Genomic DNA, 16,584 nt, shown 5'->3' on the forward strand with positions numbered 1-16,584 from the left:
CAGTGGCCAAACCATTATCATCTCTGTGGTGCTGAAATGAGCAAGACTTGGTCAAACAGGAGTAGAAATTCCCAGGCGCAGGGAATAGTATGTGTAAAGGGGTAGAGGTGAGGGGATGCAGGACCTAGAGTCCTCTAGATGCAGGACCTAGGTAGAGGTAGATACTGGACCACATGAAGACAGGCTGGGAAGTGGTCTGAAGGCCCTTGGGCTGCATTTTTTTTGTTTGTTTTTTTCTTGTTCCTTCAGCTCCACCCTCCACCTTCTGCACATTGCCCTGTGCCCCCCAGAAGGCTGACAGGCATGGTATCAATGTCCTCTCCTGATTAACTGCCTTCTGGTTGGGTTTGGCCAATGGAGGGTGTTGGTACGAGACTGGAGAGAGGGAGGAGAGTAAGACTGACCTTTTTATTACTCTGGCTTCCTCCTTGCAGGGCTGCCTTGGCCCCATGATGAGGTAAGAACAGAAATTAAGAATATACATTTATGGCTGGGCGGGGTGGCTCACGCCTGTAATCCCAGCACTTTGGGAGGCTGAGGTGGGTGGATCACTTGAGGTCAGGAGTTCAAGAACAGTCTGGCCAACATAGCAAAACCCCATCTGTACTAAAAATACAAAAAGTTAGCTGAGTGTATTGGTGGGCACCTATAATCCCAGCTACTCAGGAGACTGAGGCAGGAGAATCACCTGAATCCAGAAGGCAGAGATTGCAGTGGGCCAAGATCACGCTATTGCACTCCAGCCTGGGTGACAGAGCGAGACCCCATCTCAAAAAAAGAAAAGAAAATACATTTATAAACTCTTATAGCAGTTTGATAGAGAATTTTATTTGCTGAATCTAATATGGGTTGAGGATCCCTGATCTGGAAATCTGAAATCCTAAATACTCCAAAATCTGAAACTTTCTGAGGGCTCACATGATGCCACAAATGGAGAACTCCACACCTGACCTCATGTGATAGTTGCAGTCAAAACTTTATTTCATGAGCAAAATTATTAAAAATATTGTGCAAAATTTTCTTCAGGCTATGGGTAAATGGTATACCTAATACAATGAATTTCATGTTAGATTTGGGCACCATCCCCTGGATATCTCATTATATACAGTAGGTGCAAATATTCCAAAATCTGAAAAAATCTTAAATCCAAAACACTTCTGGTCCCAAGCATTTCAGATTAGGGATACTTAGTCTGTAATTTAAAAAATTGGGCTTATATGCTATGTGGGTTCTCTCATCTCATTGTTTCCTGTTAATTTTTTATTGTAAGTTACCAAAGCCCTAGGCTGAGGAGAATAGGATTAAAAAAAAATCAAACGCAACGAGGATAGAAACCCCAAACCCAGTCCTTCAGCACAGATCATTAGAGAAACCCGACACTCTATGACTCTTTTGGGTTCTGGAAATTGCTCCCTCTCTTTATCCTGATGGGCCTGGAGGGGAAAGAGCTCCGCTGCTTTCAACCCGAATGACTGCTCTGTGCCTGTGGTTCCCCTAAACCTGAGCCCCTTGTTTGTAAACAAGCCCATCTGGAATTATCCTAATCTGTCTCATGTGCTTCCTGTTGGGATCTCAACGGACACAAGGTAACCTAAGAATGATGCAGGCTATTGAGGGAGTTTATGGAGAATGACAGGCAATTGCAGCAGCACGAGTGAGATATGGACTAGGGAGAAGACTCCAGACAGAGTAACCAGCACCAGGGCCAACTCACTTTAAAATGCTGAGGACTTGAACTAAGGCAGCAGTACTAAGGGCAGGAAAAAAATCCATAGATATTTAAGATACCCTGTCAGTTAGGAAAACAGAAACCTGTTTAGATTTGAATCCCATTAAGCTATAAATAGCTTAAGGAGAAAGGAATTAAATATTGTAGAGGGTAGCAAACTATGACCTTCGAGCCAAGTGCAGCCAGTGGCCTGTTCTTATAAAGTTTTATTGGGACATGCTCATGCCTATTTGTTTATGTGATGTTTGGGGTGCTTTTCTGTTGCAAAGGCAGAATTGGGCGGTTGTGACAGAGACCATACATGACCTGCAAAGCCTAAAATATTTACTATCGGGCCCTTTACAGAAAGAGATTGCTGACTCCTGGAATACTGGGACAGCAATGCTCACAGAACTGTAAGGGAACAAGAATCGTGGAAAACTACTGTTGGTTTTCAGATCAGGGGGCTGAATAAACTGCAGGAATACTGGCCCCAGTGATCTTGGCTGCGGATCAGCCATAACAAAGTAGGTGATTGCAGGAGACCACCTAGAAGCCTATGCTGGCCTCATGTCTACAGATGCAGATGCCCACCAATGCCAGAGGAGGAAGGGCTTCTCCTCTCCTGCCTTCCTAATTGTCACGAGTGCCCCTCGTTGGCTGGCACTAAGTAAAACTGATGCACTTTTCCAGCATTTCCTCTTGATACAGTGCTGAGTGTAGAGGGGACAGGCATAGGGAAGCCCAGGGCTTTGGGATGACTAGAGAGGGTAGGGATTTGGAGACTGGGAGGACTCCTGGGCTTCGGTGACAGTGACGAATTGTGGTGCTGCTCACGGAAAGGAAGAGAAGAAGAAAAGCAGAAGATTCTGGATAGGAGGGGAGGCCCTATTGGGAGGTTAGATTCCCAAACCCCTGCCAACTGTGGAGTAGAGTCACAGCCACCTGCTCCAGTGGGGCTGTACTTAGATGGATTCGTGGAGTGAAACCATAAAGTACTTCTGACATAAAACTTTGGTATTCTGAGCCTGGGATGAACAGATCTTGCCATGGCTGATGGATATCTAGTTCACATGCTAACAGTCATACGTCTTCCTTTTTGTAGGTTTGAAGGAGACCTTCCAGGAATTGGAAAGCACTGGCAATTTCTTTGGCCCAGGGCCCTGTTGGCATGCACGGTCTTGTGTATGCCAGAGAGGCCTGAAGCAAAGTAACCAAGTGAGGAGAGTAGACTGGAGGGAGAGGAAGTGACAGGCAAAGGGGTGGAGAGGAGACCAAGGGAGCCACAGGGAGGAGGCTCACTACAGAGGTGAGAGGTCAACTAATGCCAGTCATTTGGTGAGGGGGGCAATGGAGGATGTGGGGAAAGGTGCTGGGACCACAGGCCTCTGCCTCCGCCTGGCTTATTGTCAGTCAGGACTTCACCTGCCTCCAGAGCAGCCTTCCTACTGTTGATGGGGGACTGTGCTGCGAAATTTAGCAAGATTTGGCAGAAAACTCTTCTCCACCCTTTATATTTCTTTCTTTCTTTCTTTTTTTTTTTTTTTGAGATGGAGTCTTGTTCTGTCACCAGGCTTGAATGCAGTGGTGCAATCTCGGCTCACTGCAACCTCTGCCTCCTGGGTTCAAGCGATTCTTTCACCTCAGCCTTCTGAATAGCTGGGACCACAGGCGCATGCCACCACACTCAGCTAATTTTTTTATATTTTTAGTAGACATGGGGTTTCACCGTTTTGGCCAAGATGATCTCGATCTCTTGACCTCGTGATCCACCCGCCTCGGCCTCCCAAAGTGCTGGGATTACAGGCGTGAGCCACCGCTCCCCGACGTTTCTTTGAGCAGACACTAAAGGACCTCAGTTGTGTGACTTTTCACTTCCCCCAATTTGGTAGTAATCCAGCTCACGAATCCATACTTACAGCCTATTAATCCATGTTATATCCTACTAGTTAGCGATTGTCTTCTAAATGAGCAATGCCTTCCAGTCACTTTTATGTGCAAATACAATATTGCAGGCACTTAAACATTGATAACGGTAAAAGCAATAAGGTAATTGCTATAGACCGAATGTATCTCTCCCAAACTCATATGTGGAGGCCCTCAACCCCAATGTGGCTGTATTGGGAGATAGAGCATTTATAGAAGAATTAAGGTTAAATGAGTACACAATAGTAGGGCCCTGATCCGATAGGAATAGAGTCCTTATAACGAGAAGAACCAGAGAGTGCTCTCTCTCTCTGCCGTGTAAAATGCAGTAAGAAGGTTGCTGTCTGCAAGCTAAGAAGAGAGCCCTCACCAGAATTCAATCATGCCGGCACCTGATCTTGGACTTGCAACCTCCAGAACTGCAAGAAAAAAATTTTTTTTTTTGAGACAGAGTCTCACTCTGTCACCCAGGCTGGAGTGCAGCACCACGATCTTGGCTCACTGCAACCTTTGCCTCCCGGATTCAAGCAATTCTCCTGCCTCAGCCTCCCCAGTAACTGGGACTACAGGCATGCACCACCATGCCCAGCTAATTTTTTTTTTTTGTATTTTTAGTAGAGACGGGAGTTCACCATGTTGACCAGGATGGTCTCGATCTCTTGACCTTGTGATCCACCCGCCTCGGCCTCCCAAAGTGCTGGGATTACAGGCGTGAGCCACCGCGCCCGGCCTTGTGTTGGTTTCTTTCTCAGGTGGACTCACTTCATATGTTGACCAAGTGGGCCTTGGTAGGGCTAGACTTTCCCGGTCTAGAGCCCTTTTCTGTTAACAGTAAAAATCTGGTGAGAACTTTGAGGATTCAAACTGGGTTTGTGAGCTTCCTGGAACCAATCGTGCTCATCCTTGAAGGAGAGGATTAGGTCAGCCACGTGTGAGTCACACGGACTCGAGAATGGGTGTAGGTGGGGGGTTTAAAAACCCACATTTACTACAAGGATAGGAAGGTAGACCCATCCTGTCTTCTCCATTAACAGTGTTAATCTATTAATTCATCCTACAATTACCATTGCATGGGGCCTGGCGGGCTGCTGGGGTTCCTCAGGTGAATAAGATGGACTCTAGCCTTGGAGGAGCTTCCAGTCCAAGGGAGCCAGAGTTCACAGAGAGGGCCCCCTAGGACACTGGCATGGCATCCTGCTGGCCAGGAAACAGAACTTCTGCTTCTCCAGGCAGGATAAGTTTTTTTTTTTTTTTTTTTGCCATAGGACACCATGGTTCCTGCCAGCACGTACTTAAGACAACCCTTTCAACGTCGCAGGTCCTGTCAGTGGGTTCTGTGACAGAATCGTGCAAATAATGGCACGCGGAGCGGGAGTGGGAACGGGGAGAGGTGCCTGGCTCGTTCCTGGAGCCCGGGCTGTGGACGCCCCCTGCGTGCCGTGACACCTGAGGGGTCCCTCTCCTTCCTGGACTTTTAAAGGCCATGCCTAGAAGCGCTTGGCTTGACAAGTCAGAAGTAACACCACGCAGTGAATATTTGCTACCTGCGCACTGTTATTGCTGGGTTAAGGGGCTTTAACCCCCGTTCCAGGAGCCTCTGCTCGTCTCTCCAGACACCTTCCCACCTGCCCACAACGCACAAGGACCACAGCTTCCGGAGGCGCCACGCGCTCTCTTTCCTGGCGCGTTCTCTCTGCTGGAGTGCTCCACCCCTTCCGCCTGCGAACTCCTATTCATCCTTCAAGATTCCTTCCCAGAGCTAACTACAGACCTGAGAGATTTCCTCTTCCGCGTCCTCAGGGAGCAACAGTCCTTCAAGTCCAGCTGGCGCTGCAGTGCTGCAGCCTCACGCCCTGTCCCCTCCACAGCACCGGGTCCCCCCACTGCACTGGGCCCCCTCCACAGCACCCGGTACTCCGCCCACGCCACGGCACCCAGTCCTCTCTCCTCGGCACCCGGTTCCCCGCCCTACCCCTGCCCCAGTGGCATCCAGTTCCTGGCACCCGGCCCCCCAGCCTCCGCAACGGCACCCAGTCCCCCTGCTCCGCCACGGCACTCAGTCCCTCCCCGCCCCCCGCTACAGCACCAGGCCCCCCGAGGGCTCTCGGTCCCCTCCACGCTGAGCCTCCGAGAGCAGTGACTTGGCTTTTCCGGCTGAGGTGCTCAATACAAAGGAGTGCGTAAGTGAGGTAACATAGGGGACGTGCTTACCTCTATACAAATGTACAGAAAGGAAGACTTTATTATTTTATTTCAGCCCCTTATTTAATTATAAAGCATTTGTGAGCAAAGCTGATGAACACCGATTTCTAATTTCTAGTGTGAGACAGGACGCTTGGGACACAAGCCGTAAATGAGACGTGGGGCTTATGTTTTCGGTAGGTGAAATTTAATGTACATAAGGGTAAGCGTAGGAAACAAAAGTAACTCGAAGTTAAATATAGTCTTTTTGCTTAAAGTCTACGGGCTCTGGGAGGAGGGCAATACCCTTTCCTGCTGAGGTGAGTTTGCTCAGCCATTGCCATCATCACAATCCTAATAAAAATAATATTAATAACCACAATTGATCGAGCTCTTTGAGGCGGACATCCGGTTAGGCATTTTACCTCCAATTTCTCATTTAATCCTCAGGACCACCTTAAGGGAGTGCATTTTACCCGTTTTACGGGGGACTGAAGCTTAAGAAGTAACTTGCGCGGGTCACGTGGCTAAGAAGCGCTAAGGTCAGGTCAGAGCCACAAGAGGGCGCTCCTCCCCTTTCTAGTCTATGTTATCCTTTGGTTACCGCTTTTGCTCAGGGACGCCTTTCGCATGTAAACACCCCACATATACACCTTCTTTCTCTCTCTCTCTCCTCTCAGTCTGCCTTTCTCATCTCAATTTCTTTCTCCCTTTCCTTACTTGTTTGCTCTCTCTCCCTCTTTTTCTGTTTATGTGTCTTTCAAGGGATGAGCAGCCTTGGGAATATGGGCTGTAGGTAGAGAGAGAACATACTGGAACTGAAAATTATGCTGCGTCTGGTCTAACAGGAATCTATATTTTTGAATGTGAGAGTCTTGTAAAATCTAGGTGTTGGTCATCAGTACCACATGGGATGAAACTGTAACGCTATGAGCGGCCGTTGTGAGTTGTGGCTGGGAAGCCGCCTGGGGTGTGTATGAGCACAGGCACTTGCAGGTTTCCCTGGAGTTTCCTCCAGGTTAGTCCTGGGTTCTCCCTTTCCCTGGGTTGTTTCTTTCACTTCACATTGAAGTGTGATCTTCAATCCTGAGAACACACTTAGGATTGAAGCCTTATTCACCTCTGTGCATTTGCTCATGCTTTTCCTGTCACTGGTGTTAATATCCCCAGTCTCTCTGCATGTCTAACTAAATTCCACCTTTTTTTTTTTTTTTTTTTGAGACAGAGTCTTGCTCTGTTGCCCAGGCTGGAGTACAGGGATGCGATCTCAACTCACTGCAACCGCCGTCTCCCAGGTTCAAGCGATTCTCCTGCTTTAGTCTCCTGAGTAGCTGGGATCACAGGTGTGCACCATGCTGGGCTAATTTTTTTTTTTTTTTTTTTTTTTTTTTTTTTAAGACGGAACCTCTGCCTCCCGGGTTCACGTGCTTCTTCTGCCTCAGCCTCCGGAGTAGCTGGGACTACAGGGGCGTGCCACCACGCCCAACTCATTTTTTTGTGTTTTTAGTAGAGACAGGGTTTCACCATATTGGCCACGCTGGTCTCGAGCTCCTGACCTGGTGTTCCGCGCCCTTCAGCCTCCCAAAGTGCTGGGATTATAGGCGTGAGCCACCATGCCCAGACTAATTTTCTTATTTTTAGTAGAGATGGGGTTTCACCTTGTTGACGAGGCTGGTCTTAAATTCCTGGCCTCAGGTGATCCGCCGCCCTCGGCTTCCCAGAGTGCTGGGATTACAGGTGTGAGCCGCTGCGCCTGGCCAAAATTCTACTTATTCTTTACAGAGGAGGAGTACTGGCTGTTTCTGACTTCGCCATCTGTAAGTAAACAATCTAGTTTCGAACTGTCAATTGATTTAAAAGTGATAGTTTTCAAATCTTCATTGAGGCATTTTGTATTCATTGATTCTTCTTGCTAGAGTTTAGGCTTCTGAAAGGCACAGACTCTGTCTACATTTTGCATTGAAGCCTTTCTGTGTATCCTTATTGGGCCTTGATGGTGGGTAACTGCACGATTGTGATAACCAAACCCGGTGGTACATCCCAATCAGCTTTTTTCAAAATAGGGCTTTCCAGACCTTCACCTGGAGAGTCTGTCTTGAGGTGTTTGCGCTGAAGCCTCGCAACTGTGTTACATGAACAGTTGGCCCCCACCCCTGCGACATCTGCCTCTGCTGCACTGACGCCTTCCCCAGCTCACATCATGGCTGCATGGGGCCAGAGGGAGTTCTCTGCGACGCTTGCAGAAAAGCTCGGGTCTGCTGGTAGGGGTGGAAAATGGACTGCTGCCACACTGCTGCCCGCTCCAGAGTGGCTTTAAAGGACAGTGGGGAGGGAATCTTCCTAATGGGGGCAGAGCTGTTAGCAGTACCCTTGTTTGTCCATATTGTATGGAGAAAGAAGGGGCCTGAGGTCGCTTACATGGACTCCTGGGGAGTAGTGGTGAATGATTTGGTTTGAAGTCTGGAAAGAGCAGGAGTCTGGGGAGAGGTGTGGTTGAACCTACAGGAGTGGTCAGAGAGCACACAGCTCTCCCTGCTGGCCGTCAATACCCAGCTGAGGGCGAGCGCAGCAAAGGAGCTGCTCAGGAACCAGGTGGACAAGATGACTCGTCTGGTAGACACCTGCCAGCCTCTGCCCTTGGTCACTCCAGTGCTCATGTTACCAGAAAGGGGTCCTAATCCAGATCCCAAGACAGGGTGCTGTGATCTCCCACAAGAAGGAATTTGAGGCTAATCCACAAAGTGAAAGCAAGTTTATTAGGAAAGTAAAGGAATAAAGAATGGCTACTCCATAGGCAGAGCAGCCCTGAGGGCTGCTGGTTGGCTATTTTTATGGTTATTTCTTGATAAATAAACTAGGGGTGAGTTATTTATGAGTTTTCCAAGAAAGGGGTGGGCTGTTCCCAGAACTGAGGGCTCCTCCCCTTTTTAGACAATAGAGAGTAATTTCTTGATGTTGCCATGGCAATCTGTAAACTGTCATGGCACTGGTGGGAGTGTCCTTTAGCATGCTAACACATTATAATTAGCAAATAATGAGCAGTGAGGTCACTTTTGTGGCTATCTTGGTTTTGGTGGGTTTTGGCCGGCTTCTCTACCACAACCTGTTGTATTAGCAAGGTCTTTATGACCTGTACCGTGTGCTGACCTCCTGTCTCATCCTGTGACTTAGAATGCCTAACCTCCTGCGAATGCAGGCAAGTAGGTCTCGGTGTAATTTTACACAGACCCCATTCGAGATGGAGTTGCTCTGGTTCAAACGCCTCTGACACTCACACCACGGGCCCATGGCTGGAGCGGCTACGGTACTGGGGATAGAGGCTCTGCAGAGAGCCAACAGCAAGGCCCCCTCTGACCAAAGCTGGTCCAGTTACTGCCATTGCTGAATACCCGACCTGTTGATGGCAGAGACCAAAGATGAGCCCTCGGCATGGCCCCACTTCTTGGAGAGTCTAACTAGACATTTGCTGGCAAGTTGATTCCATCAGGCCTTTCTCACCCTGCAGGGGACACTGATTCATTCCTTTTTGGAATTGATCCTATCAGATACCATTACTTTGCTCTTCCTATGCCTCTGCCGGTATCATCCAAGGGTTCACAGAGTACCTGATGACTGATACGGGGTTCCATGTAACAGCTTTTCACATGAGAGGCCCATTTCACAGGGGAGAAAGTGTATTATGGCACCCAGCAAGGGTCCTCTGGACGCACCACACACCATATTGCCTGGGAGCTAATAGGCGGATACAGTGGCCTGTGGGCCTTTCACCCTTCAGCTCGAATCAGCTTGTGGTAGATGTACCTTAGATAGAGCCTCCAGAGACACCCAGGGACTCTGAATGCAGGTATTTCCATAGAGAACAGGAGGCCAGAGGAAGCAGGACTTCAGGCCTGGTAGAGTGTGTGCAGTGGGACACTAGATGTCTGAGAGTGGGAATCTGAATTTTTAAAGGCTCTTAGGGCATGTCAGGTGCTCTCCTAGGGTTGAGAACCACCACGGGCTGGAAAGAGGATGAAACATGGAGGAGGAAGAGCTGGGTGTGAGGCCTGGCACCATCAACTGCCCAAGGTGACTTCCCTTCTTCACAGACTGAAGTAAGGATGGCAGTTACTGACTTACTCATTCATACTGTTTTCTCATTAGAACTGATCAAGATATCAGCTAGGATCACAGTGTGTGAACCATTATTAAATGAGTTAATATACATAAGATATGTAAAACCGTGCCTCAGTTGCACAAGAGCAGTATAAAAGGATTAGCTATTTTTATGCAAATGACTGTTACTGTTAACAGCAGTGGGGGCACAGAGAAGTCACTGATGAGGCCCCCAAACACCTAATTCTTCCTGTCCTTGGCTGGTTAAGAACCCAGCAGCAGGCCACAGGATGGCCAGTTCTTGCTTTCTTTTTTCCCCTCCAGTTTTTATTTGGAAATAATTTCAAACTTACAAAAATTGCAAACATAAAAGAGTGCAAGGAGCCTTGATATACCCTGGATTCTGATTCACACGTTGGAACGTTTCACTCCCATTTGCTTTGCCGTTCATGTTCTTTATCTTTCTTCCTATCTCTCTAAATTTGTGGAATATATGTACATGCATATTTATATATACAGATATAGATGTACATCCGTGTATACATATTTATTATTTATACTGTCATATATTTTATATGCATTCCCATTTTGGGGGGGAATAATTTAAAGGTGAATGACATCATGGCCTTTAATCCTCAATACTACATTATACGAAATACTAAACTATAATACCAGGAGTACTAGATGCTGCAAAAGGGATGATCTTTTCTGTAACCACAGCGCAGTTGTCAGCCTCATGCATTTACGCTGATACAATATGTTATTTAATCTACTGTTCACATGCCAGTTTTATTAGTTGTTCTAATGATGTTTTTTTCCAGCATTTTCCGCCGTCCAGCACAGAATCCCACATGGATCAGGCCGCATTTAGTTGTCCTGTTTCTTCAGCTTTCCTTCATCTGGAACATTTCCATAGCCTTTATTTGTGTGTTATAACCTTGACATTTTTGAAGGACACTTCCCTTCCCCCTGTTGTTTTGATAGGACGTTCCTCATGTAACATCTGTCTGGTGTTCCCTTGCAAGCTGGTTGTGGTTGTGTGTCCTCGGCCGCATGGGTCCTGTTGTGCAGGACCGCCATTCCTCATAAGGCAAGAGTGCTGGTGGCTGATGAGCCCATGGCTGCTCTTGCTCGCTTTCCTGACAGCATCAGAGAGGGAGCTGGCAAAGCCAGAAGTGCAAATAAAGCCATAAGCTTCAGGAAATCTTGGGTGTCATTCCATGTCAACAATACAACTGCACGAATGGAGAACTGGGCAGCTGGAAGCACTGTCAGAAATTCAAGCCAGTAAAACCAGGCAGAGCAGTCATTCCACAATTACAGCCAGCTGCACATTTCAGTGATAAAATGTTTGCTTTCTGAACAATGGCACTCACTGGTTATGAAATAGATGGGGCTAGTTTCTGCATATTTTAGCTCTGAATTTGCTACTGTCATATCCATTTTACAAATGAGGAAACTGAGGCTCGGGAAGGCAACTACAGTAATGCCACCTGACAAGCTTTGGCGCTAATGCTAGAACCCAATTTTTTGTCTGAATGCCCTATGCTGCCTCCATGAGAGCAGTGCTTTGTACAAGAAGTCCTCAAGTTTTAGTTTGAGGGAGGTGGGCTGTAAACAAATCAGTGAAGCCATTGATGAACACTGATTATCCACAGATGTTACTAACTCCCTGGCTTTTTTCTTTTCTTCTTTTCTTTCTTTTTTTTTTAAACAGAGTTTCTCTCTTGTTGCCCAGGTTGGAGTGCAATGGTGCGATCTTGGCTCACCACAACCTCTGCTTCCCGGGTTCAAACGATTCTCCTGCCTCAGCCTCCCGAGTAGTTGGGATTACAGGCATGTGCCACAACACCTGGCTAATTTTTTATTTGTAGTAGAGATGGGATTTCTTCTCCATGTTGGTCAGGCTGTTCTCGAACTCCCAACCTCAGGTGATCTACCCACTTTGGCCTCCCAAACTGCTGGGATTACAGGCATGAGCCATGGCATCCAGCCACTGCTTTTTCTTTAATCTTCACTCCTGACAAATCATAGTCTTGGGCTCATTGTCTTGGGATGTTCAAGGTCTAGGGCTCCCATTTGATGGAGGTGGATGGTATTTACACGGTGAGAGGGCCAGTGCATACTATCTCAGGTCTCTCTTGCTATTATAGAGCGACCAGTCCTATTGAATTAGGGCCTCACCCTTACGTCTCATTTAACTTTACCGCCTAAAAACCTATGTCTAGATATAAGCTCACTGGGGATTATATTTTCAACACCTAAACCTCTGGGGCCACACTCAAACCACATCATGACCTTTGATTTTGAAGGCTGACCTGGGTCTGTCCGATGTGTCCTCATGGCCAGATTCAAGCCATTCATTCCTGGAAGAATTCCAGAAAATGATGCTGTGCTCTTATGGTGCATCACATTGGGAGGCACGAGATGCTAAATTCTTCCCGTGGTGTTACCTTGACCACTTTTTCAAGTTGGTTTCTGTCATATTTCTCCACCAAAAAGTCACTGTTTTTTCCATTGTGGCTAATAAATGTTTTGAAGGGAGGTATTCTGGCATTATGCCAATAACTTTACCCACCAGCCTTAGCTTTTACTGAACCTTTTCCCACCAACCTTAGCTACTACCGAACCTTTTCCCACCAGCCTTAGCAATTACTGAACCTTTTCCCATTAGCCTTAGCTACTACTGAACCTTTTCCCACCAGCCTTAGCTACTACTGAACCTTTTCCCACCAGCCTTAGCTACTACTGAACCTTTTCCCACCAGCCTTAGCTACTACTGAACCTTTTCCCACCAGCCTTAGCTACTACCGGACCTTTTCCCACCAGCCTTAGCTATTACTGAACCTTTTCCCACCAGCCTTAGCTACTACCGGACCTTTTCCCACCAGCCTTAGCTATTACTGAACCTTTTCCCACCAGCCTTAGCTACTACCGAACCTTTTCCCATCAGCCTTAGCTACTACTGAACCTTTTCCCACCAGCCTTAGCTACTACCGGACCTTTTCCCACCAGCCTTAGCAATTACTGAACCTTTTCCCATCAGCCTTAGCAATTACTGAACCTTTTCCCACCAGCCTTAGCTACTACCGAACCTTTTCCCACCAGCCTTAGCAATTACTGAACCTTTTCCCATTAGCCTTAGCTACTACTGAACCTCTTCCCACCAGCCTTAGCAATTACTGAACCTTTTCCCACCAGCCTTAGCAATTACTGAACCTTTTCCCACCAGCCTTAGCAATTACTGAACCTTTTCCCATCAGCCTTAGCTACTACTGAACCTTTTCCCACCAACCTTAGCTATTACTGACATCTTCCTCTATCATGGTCACCACATCGTAGAAGATCTATAATCTCCCATTTCTATCATCCCATCTACCTTTATTAGTTGGCATTCACTGTGAGGAAGGCTTTCCCTTCTCACCCACTTGTTTATTTGTATCTTTAAAGCCTCATAGATTCTCATTTTATCCAATGGATTGTGAATCATCACTATTATTATTTATTTCAAAGTTCACATTTTTCAAGTTTGGCTAGTGGAACTCCAGGTGGCTCCCAAATCCTTTTGACATGTCTGTATCAATCTTTGAACACGTCTTTACTTTCTGAAATGATATTCCAAACCTACCGTATGCTTTCTACTTATTTACTTAATTATTTATATTGCTAAGGTCTCATTGATTCCCATTTTATTCGATGGCTGTAACCTATCACTGTCATTATCTATTGTAAAGTAACTGCTAATTTTACCTCTCATCTCTTTCCCCTAAAATTTATCCTATATTTTTGCCACATTATACTTCTAAAAGCATAGCTACTATCTTTATTTTTTGACCATGCTGTCAGCTTTAAAGAAGCAGGAAAAACGCAAGCTTCTCATCCAGCATTCAAGACACTTCACACTTTGTCCCCATCTGCCTTGGCCATCTAATTTCCCAAGATTACCTGATGTGTTTCACCATGGATGTTCTGAGTCAGTCCCTCCCTCCCTCCCTCGCTCCCTCTTTCTCTCTCTCCCTCTTTCCCTGTCTCCCTCCCTTCCTTTCCTCCTTCCTTCCCTCCCTCCCTCCCTCCCTCCTTCCTTCCTTCCTTCCTTCCTAGAAGCTGCAATGTGCCAGGCACTGAACTAGGCACTGAGGACACGGCAGTGAATGAAATGAAGTTCTTGCTGTCATGGAGCTTGTCACGGAAAGAGACAGTAATCAAACAAATACATATGAATCAGGTAATAGTAAATGTTGTGAGAAAGAATAAAGGAAAGTATGGAGATAGAGTGAATGGTGTGTGATTGATGGTGTATCTATCTCTCTTTCTACCTGTGTGTGTGGATGTACAAGTGACATTTTACGAAGGGCCCATCTAGGACTTCCCTACCTCCACACCACCTTTGCTCATATCATTGCTTCTATTCGGCATGCTGTTCCTTGTTGATACTTGAGCTTGAACTTGAAGGAATAAGATTTTTGAATCCTCATGTCTCCTCTGATTGTCCCAGACTCTGTGATCCTTCTCTTCCCTGAACAACAACAGCAACAACAGAAAACCAAGTAGAAAACATGGGTCTGTATGTTAGGGCACGTTATATTAAAGTGACAAAGTTATACTGCCAAGCATTATAATTTATATATCTAATAATATATAACATATTTATGTTATGTAATATATATAATATAATAATACATATTTATCCCTCTTTCTTTCTTCTTTCTGTATCACATAGTAGATGCTTGATCATGTTGAATTAAAACATAAATAAAAGGACCTGTGAAGATGAGAGAGACAGGAAAATTGGGGACTTTCAGACGATAATGAAAAGATGATTGTAACAACTTTTTCTAGAACCTTTGACTATGATCACACCCAACTGCAGCTTCTGCAAGTTTGATTATTCTAGAGCTAGGGTTTTATTTTCTAATTTCATAGATGGCAGATGACTGAATGACAGTTTCACATCATATTTTTATGTCAACTGCTCTTGATGGTTATTTCGATTGATTTTATACCCTGGTGAATTCCTGCAGCAAATCTTTTTTGAAATTTATTTTATATTTTATTTTTATGTTCCTGGGGTACATGTGCAGGGTGTACAGGTTTGTTACATAGATAAACATGTGCCATGATGATTTGCCCTGAAGCAGATCTTGAGGAAAAAATTGCCATGTGAGAATTCAATGATGTTAGCTTGAAGCAAGCAAGCAAGCAGGCATATAATCAATGATCGCAGCCTCCTCCCTGCTATTGCACTTTCTTTTCTTTTTTCTTTTTCCATCCCCAAATAAACATAATACCTGTGATGTTTAAAGTCTAGGTCGGACACTTTCTGCTTGATGGAGCGTTTCTCTCGGGTTATGTCTGCGGTTCCAGCGCAGCCGGGGAAGAGGGCGATGGTGAATTGTAAATGGTGCTGTAGGTGGCGCTGTGTACTTGGTGCATGTGGCCAGCACGTCTGGAAGATTTCTTTAGAGAACGGATGGCGTCTGGCATCGTTTTAGTTAAATGTGATCTATCGGTTTAGCTTCTTTGGAGCAAGTCTGAGAAACAGATTAGCCAATTTCTGACCCTAAAGGGAAGGTCAGCCGTTCTGTGCTCAAATGTAGCATTCACCGTACGCTGCATCACGTCCCGGGCTGGGCGTTGGAATGGTGCGCATAGGCTGTGAAAATGACCCTAAGGTGTTTCTTTCGAGCCTTTGCCGGGGCGTCTTTTCTGGGTTTTGTACTTGGAAGCAGAAACCACATTAGAGTCACATTCTAGGCCTCTGGAGGTTACAGGGAGGTTGAACATGACTCCAGCTGTCTTTGAGCAGCAAGGCTGTTTGGTGCTTTTACTGATGTAGCTCAATTTTTCAATCCAATGTATTGTCCTTTAAAGTGGGTCCTTGGTTGAATAAAGTCTGTATTGCCCCCATCCCGTTCCCAAGTTTTTGGAGCTCTTTCTTTGTTAAAAACCTTTATGACCATTCAGGAAAATTGGCCTTATGCTGGTATAGAGGCTCTGTGATTGTGTACTGCAGATCACCCAATAGGAGAAAATTGGGGGCTGAGTGGATCATTTGTCAGCCACACTGCAGGATCTCGAATTCCTTAATTAAACTTGCAGGTTTCAGGTTTTAGAAAATGAATTCGTGTCTTATTTTTACAGAATTTGAACATGTAGAATTGAGAGAATTGAAGAGCACCTAAGAACTATGGACTAGATGACCTCCTGGAATATTACAATTCTAATTATCTAAACACATTTACTAAAGGCACATCTGACTTCAGGTGGCTCTTATATTTTCTTACATTTAAGAAAATATACTCATGTATTTATATTGAAGGGGATGAGAGGATGCTTCCTATCACATTTCTCTTGTGAAGTTATTAAAGATGAATTTGAATATTTTTACTTTTTTTCTGTTGTTTTTAGATAGCCTTCTCCTTTTACTTGTGACCAGTAGATGGCTCTGTGGCTTTCCTTGAGTTGACAGGAGTTAGCTTGGTGCCTCTCAAAGTAGAAGGTTAGTTCAGTTTTGCCCTGGCCTGAGGGAAAATCTTGAGCTGTTTTTTCCAATCCCACAGGAGAGGAAGATGGCTGATGAAGGTTCTTTCCCTCCACCTAGAAAGATTTAAAGGGTACTGACCTGTCTTAGTCTGTTTTCTGTTACTATAACAGAGTACCATGGACTGTGTACC

The sequence above is a fragment of the Aotus nancymaae genome, unplaced genomic scaffold (assembly GCF_030222135.1).
Source record: "Aotus nancymaae isolate 86718 unplaced genomic scaffold, 86718_ANA_hifiasm-v0.15.2.pri h1tg000062l, whole genome shotgun sequence".
NCBI classification, from domain to species: Eukaryota; Metazoa; Chordata; class Mammalia; order Primates; family Aotidae; genus Aotus; species Aotus nancymaae.